This window comes from Lampetra fluviatilis, chromosome 37, assembly GCF_964198595.1.
Source record: "Lampetra fluviatilis chromosome 37, kcLamFluv1.1, whole genome shotgun sequence".
NCBI classification, from domain to species: Eukaryota; Metazoa; Chordata; class Hyperoartia; order Petromyzontiformes; family Petromyzontidae; genus Lampetra; species Lampetra fluviatilis.
In genome coordinates this window covers 162,640-169,523 of record NC_136311.1, presented here as the reverse complement: position 1 = coordinate 169,523, position 6,884 = coordinate 162,640, and positions in this window count along the sequence as shown.

The following is a 6,884-nucleotide window of genomic DNA, read 5'->3' as shown; positions in this document are numbered from 1 at the left end:
CTTATTAAATGGAGGCCACGGAATACGTCACAGAGCTTTTAGCGTTAAACAAGGCACCGTATTTACCGGGTAATACTTCACGCTACCTTTACCCTACCGGGTAATTCTTCTGAGCTACCTTTACCCTACCCTTTACCTTACCCCTTGGCATGTCGACACCTTTACACTTTACCTTTACCCTTTTACCCGGTAAAAAGGGTAAATTACCTTACCTTGCCGAGGCCTAGCCAGAGTCACACACTGAGGGGGGCGTGGCCTCACTGAGGGGGCGTGTCTTCACTGAGGGGGGCGTGTTAGACACGTCCCCCTCAGTGAGGCAGATATGATAGCTGCCTCCCCTGGTGCTTTTTCATTGCAGTTTCATGACGAGACCAGCGAGCCTAAATATCTTTATACACATACGTGGAATAAGTTACCTGGAGTATGGAAGGGGAGCCATGAAATGAAGGGGTCTACAAACATTACATTGGTGGCATACTGAGATAGTAACAGGTACGCGCTTATTGCCCACGCTCCATCCAGTTACTGAAGGGTTGCGCAATCAGAGGGGAGGCTGAGCTCGTCCCTGCCTCACCACTCGTCTTTGGCGATTTTGACTATAAAAATGATTGGAATCGTACAGAAATGACATTTATAACACATATCAGTGGAAAAAATCTTAATTAGTATTTTATTCTTTATTTTTTACTTTTCGTACCAGCTATTTTCATTGGAGTATGACAGGTGAGGCTCTGCCTCCCCTGACCGCACGTCCATGCTGTAGTTGTGGTTATTGTTATATTGTCGACTCCTGATTAAAAAAGACACCCAAACCCGATATCGATTCTCCATGCATTACAACGCCAAAAATATAATAAATTCAGGAATCAAATCGTTATTACACGAATCGGTTGGCAGGCTACCGCAACACTGCGGAATCGAGTTGATACCAACGCCGACCAAAATCGTTTCCCACCTGGGGACTCGCGTTGCCATGACAACGAGGACGCATCCTATAGACTCAATACTGGTCATAGCCTTAACATTCCGGATCGCCTTAGCACTGCCCATAGTTTCCATAATATCTGCCGGGTACTCGCCTATTCTTCTGAGTTAATTTCCCCCTGCATCCCCAGCCCCACCCACTCCCCCTCCCGGCCTCACGTCCTCTCTCCCCCGAGCACTCACGCAGCGCCCCCCTCCCCCTACCCCACACCCCCCTCTCTCTCTCTTCCCCCCTTGCCCCTCCCCCCTTTCTTACCGATGTTGAGGAGTGGAGTGCTGACGTCAGATCACACTCGCCTCGGGGGGAATGCCGTCAAGGAAAAGTGATGTCATGCCCCCCGGGGTATATGAGGGGAGACCTGTGACGTAGACGGGGTCTTCGCCATGAGCCAGAGGAGTGAGTGTTAGGGGAGTAGGGGGCTTCGGGATAGATGGTTGAGAGCCAGGCTAAAGGGCTGCTTTACCCGGCTGGCCGAGTTGGCTGAACCCTCGGTCAGTGCTGTGGGAAGAGCCTGATAGCCTGGTAGGGTGTAGGGAACTCCCAGTACCCTTCCCCTGGGGAGTTTAGTTAATAACTCTGTGTTAACCCCTTCCCCTGAGTTAGGCGCAAGCCCTTAAATAAAGAGTTGGCGTCGGCCCCTACACGACTGGCTTCAGCGTCCTTCTTACCACACAACTGGTGTTAGATGTGGCTTCCGTACACGCAGAAATGTCAAAATCAGGCGCGAAACGGAAGACCATGCCTGACGTACCTCCGGTGGAGGAGGACGAAGCTGCGGCTGGCTTGGCGGAGACCCCGGAGTTCGGGGCCCCAGAGACGCGCCCCGGAGAGGTGTCCCGGTTGGGGCCGGAGGAGGCGGCGACTGGGGGAGCCACGGCGCAGCCAGCTGATGTCTGGCACGTCATGGCAGCCCAGTTGGAGCTGCTCCAGGGGTCGGTGGCTCAGCTCACCGTCACGCTGGCGGAGGTGGGAGCACGCACACACATCGCGGGTGGGGGGACGCGCGATCATCATGATTTGGCCGACGTCGCGCTTCCCGCCAAAACTCAGGCTCCTGCCACTTTCACACTGGCTGCGCCGGAGCAGGGCGCCGCCATTTTTTCTGCGACGCCGCCGGCGGGCGCCATTTTTTCCGCGACGCCGCCAGCGGGCGCCATTTTTCATGCGTCGCCGAAGTCGGGCGCCATGGTTTATGCGACGCCGCAAGTCGCCACCATGATGCCTGTCATGGTGGCGCCCATGAGCGCCGGCGCTCCATACGTCGCCGCGAATGTCGCGGCGGGCTCGCCGCGGGCCAGGGCGGTGGAGGCGGCTGTGGCCGCCGACGCTGATTGGGGGGTGGCGCTGCCGCTGCCTGCCGGGGCCGCCGGGGCTCCACGTTCGGGAGCGGGGGCTGCGGCCGCGTTGACGTCGGCAACCGCCGCTACAGGCTGCCCCCTGTCGCGCCGTTTGTGGCTAAGGGTGGGGACTGGGCGGACTTCCAGGCCCGCTTCCTGGTGGCCTACCAGTCGCTGGCCAGAGGAGGAGGCCCTACCAGCGCTGCCCACATGCTTGGATGCTAGGGCCTTGCAGACCTTCTTGGGCATTCCACCAGCGCTGCAGGCCACCTTTGATCAGATGGCTGAGGTCTATGAGCCACCATCTGCGGCGCGACTCAAGTTTACTGCGTGCCGGCGTGAGGAAGGATAGTCGCCTCTCGCTTTTCGCTGCTCCCTCCTTGTGCTGGCTCGGGCCGCATACCCCGACGTGGAGGGGGCCGCGATGGACTCCCTGGCATTGGACAGGCTGCTGGATCTCGCGGGGGAGTTGGCCGTCGCCCAGAACATTCAAACTCAACTGGCGCTGCGGCGCCCTCCGGCGATGGCGGCGTGTGCGCGGGTGCTCCGGCACCGGCGGATGTGGTGGCGGGCCGGGAGGAAGAGGCTCTCGCGGCAACAGCAACCTACGATCGCCGCGGGGTCGGTGGATCTGCTCGCCGGACAGGGGCAGGGCGTGCGGCTCCTTCCCGTTTGCAAGTCCGGGGGCGGGTCACTTGCTTCTGTTGTGGCCAGCTGGGCCACTTCGAGAGGGGGTGCAACAACGCCCCCGGGGCCTACACCAAGGCCTCTCCTCCTGCAGACGTCCCTCCAGAGGCAGGACCTCCCGGGCACCAGGCAAGTCGCCTCAGGCATCTCACGGGGTTAGGGTCCATCTTCACGGGCCCATCTCTGGGAGGTCCGACTCGGGGGCCGTGGGAGTGCGGTCGACGACTGGCTGGCCCAGACGGACTCGCCAGTGGCGGGCCCTCGCGCATCGTGTGGTGGCTACTGCTGCCGGGTCCTCGGCCGTGCTGGGGCGCGTGCAGGGGGTCGAGGTACGGATCCTGGTGGATACGGGGGCGTCCGCCACCATGGTGTCCGAGGCAGCTTTTTGATCGCTGCCGCGCAGTGTGGGGCCGTTGCGGCCGGTTCGGGGGACGTGCGTGGCTGCAAACGGGAGCAGCCTGGGTATTTTGGGCCATGTTATTGCATCTGTGGCGATCGGGGAGATCGCGTTGCGGGGACCCGTGTTGGTCTCCAAGGCTTTGGCGGTGCCATGTCTATTGGGCACGGATTTTTTGGCCAGAATGCCCGTTCGGATCCAGGTCGACCAGGGGTGCATTGAAATTCCGTCAGGGAACCGAGTGCATTTCCTGTAGTCCCCCTCTGTGCTGGCTCCCTTGGCTGCTAGTGTTTGCGCGCTAACCACAAAATCCTTGACGGTCCCACCCGGGTCACAGATCCTACTTCCCCTGAGGCTGCATGGCCTGCTGATGTTGGAGTCCCCGGAGACAGGCATCCTCCTGTCTCCCTCCAATTATTTTTCAAGGTTCGACAGGCTGGTGGGTGCTTTCACTGCAGTGGCGGCGGGCCAAGATCTTTTTTTGCAGGTCCTTAATTCTGGGCCCATGCCGATCGCTGTCCCTGTTGGTGCGGTGTTGGCTCATGCCACCCTAGGCCCTCCTCCCGATGTCCGGAGGCCGCCAGGAGGGGTGGTAGCGGATGTGCTGCCCGCGGGGAGGGCCAACGCATCGTAGATTGATGCGTTGTGCACCGAAAACACCTCGTTGTCCTCCAAGGAGCGCCAGCGGCTCCATGACCTCATCGTCAGGTTCGCTGATGTGTTCAGCCAGGGTAAATTCGATTTGGGACGTACCACTCATCTTGAACACCATATTGACAAGGGCGACTCCGCCCCTATTCGGCTGAATTCACACCGCTTTAGCCCAGCGGAAAAAGATCATGTCCGCTCCGCAGTTGATGACATGTTGGCGGCGGACATTATCTCCCCTTCCACTAGCCCCTGGGGAGCCCCCATCGTGCTAGCCAAGAAACAGGACGGGAGTCTCCGATTCTGTGTTGACTTCCGTAGGTTAAACAAGGTTTCGGTGACCAATGCATACCCTTTGCCTCGCATAGACGTTTCCCTCGACTCCCTCTCGGGTGCGCGGTTCTTTTTGACCCTCGATTTGCTTTCGGGCTTCTGGCAGTTGCCACTGGCTGAGGCCTCCAAACCCAAGACCGCGTTCCGCACACCCCAGGGGCTGTTTCAATTCAATCGGCTTCCTATGGGTCTTCATTCGGTCCCCGGCCACCTTTCAGTGCCTCATGGAATTGGTCCTGGCAAGGCTGCAGTGGGAGTCTTGCTTAATTTACTTGGACGACGTGATCGTGTTTGGTCGTACGTTTGACGAACACTTGCAGTGGTTGGGGGCAGTGTTCGCCAAAGTGCGCGCCACGGGCTTGAAATTCAAACCCCAGAAATGCCATCTGCTGTCACCATCGGTGAAGTATTTGAGCCACATTGTGAGTGCGTCAGGTGTGGCCACGGATCCGGAATAGACTGCTTGTGTCCGGACGTGGCCGACTCCTACATCTGTTGCTGAGGTGCGTAGCTTTGTGGGCTTCGCATCGTACTATCGCCGGTTTGTCCGGAATTTTGCGACCATTGCGAAGCCACTGCACACACTCTCTGCCAAAGGACAGACATTTCGCTGGGAGAAAGAGGAGGAGGCCGTTTTTGCGGCGCTTCGTAGGGCCTTGGCGGACACGCCGCCTCTGGGGTACCCGAATTTCTCCCGGCCATTCCTCCTCGACACCGACGCCAGCGACACGGGCATCGGGGCTGTCCTGGCTCAGGTTGTCGACGGGGTGGAACGGGTGGTGGCCTATGGTAGCTGCGTTTTGTCCCCCACTGAGCAGCGGTACTGTGTGACCAGGAGAGAGCTGCTGGCCATTGTTTTCTTCATACAATTATACAGGCCATATCTGTATGGTCGCCGGTTTACCGTCCGGACCGACCATGCAGCCCTGTAATATTCCCTCCGAATTGACCAGCCCTCGGGTCAGCTGTCCCGCTGGCTCGAGGTGCTCCAGGAGTACCCCTTCGATGTCATCCATAGGAAGGGGACTCTGCATGGGAATGCGGATGGCCTTTCCAGGCGGCCCTCGGAGGGCGAGTGCGCCTGCACCCTGGGTTCCAACCGCTGTAAGGCCCCAGCGGATACCGCGGTCCAGTTGGTCGCATCGGCCGAAGCGGCGCCCGTGCCAGGCGTGGCATTGCCTGTGGATTTTGGCCTGGGGCTCCCCCGGGAGGTATGGTCCCAGATGCAGATGGAGGAATCCTCTCTGCTGAGGCTGCGACGCCGTGTTGGGACTAAGGCCCGGAGCTCGGCTCCGTCGGCTGCCCCGGAGATCGTCATCCATGACGGCCTCCTCATGCGTTGAGATGCTAAGTTGGAACGGTATTGTGTGGTGGTGCCCATTGGCTTGCGAGGTAAGTTGACCCGGGCCATACCCTGTTGACCCTTAAGCGGGACTACTATTGGCCTGGCATGGAGGATGATGTGGTGCTCATTTTTAAGGGTTGCCATGCCATGACTGTGCGCGGAGGAAGGCCCCAGTTGGTCAGGATCGGGCCCCGCTGCAGTTCACCTGGGTTTCTCGTGTAAATGAGCTTGTGGCGCTCGATATCTTAGGGCCCTTCCCAGCATCCCAACGGGGACACAAATACCTCTTGGTGGGGATGGAATACCTCACACGTTGGCCCATGGCGTGGCCCCTGGTGGACCAATCGGCCTCGCCCATCACGGAGGCATTTGTACAAGGGTATGTTCTCGATAAGGGGGCACCAGAACGACTCTTAACTGATCAAGGGCGGAATTTTTCTTCACCATCCCCAGTCCGACGGGATGGTAGAATGTTTGAACTGCACGCTCGCGTCTATGTTGTGCCATCACGTGAGCACATCCCAATCGGACTGGGACCTGTTCATCCCAGGGGTACTGGCCGCATACAGAATGGCCCCACATGCCTCGACTGGGTTCTCTCCCTTTTACCTTATGTATGGGAGAGAACCCGAGCCCCCGGTGCTGGTCCAACTGGACCCCAGTGCAGGCAAGAGGGGTTCCTCCATTCCCCTTCCGATGAAGGTTGCGCTTGATCGCCTGTACGAAGCACGTCAGGCGGCCTTGGAGAACTCAGCCAGCCGACAGGCGGCCGCGGAGCGCTTGCCTAAAAATAAGGCGAGGGGTCGGTCATGGGAGGAGGGGCAGTTAGCGTGTCTGCACTGTCCTCAGGTGCCAGTGGGCACCTCCCCTAAATTACATCGTCCGTGGTAGGGCCCCGTTGAGGTGGTTGGTGTCCGCCGGCCTCAGTGTGTCCGGATCCGGTTGGGCCGGCGCCACTGGACCGTGCACCCATCGCGGCTCAAGCGGGTTGTTCCGCCCGCCTTCCTTGATTCATCCCTAATTCTGGGACGGCTGGCGGTGGACGCGTCCGATGGGCCGGGTCCTGGGGGTCGGGGGGATGTCACCGTTACCTTGCCCTCCTGTATGCCCCCAGAGGTACCGCCGTTGATGCCGCCATCGTCAGACCCACCG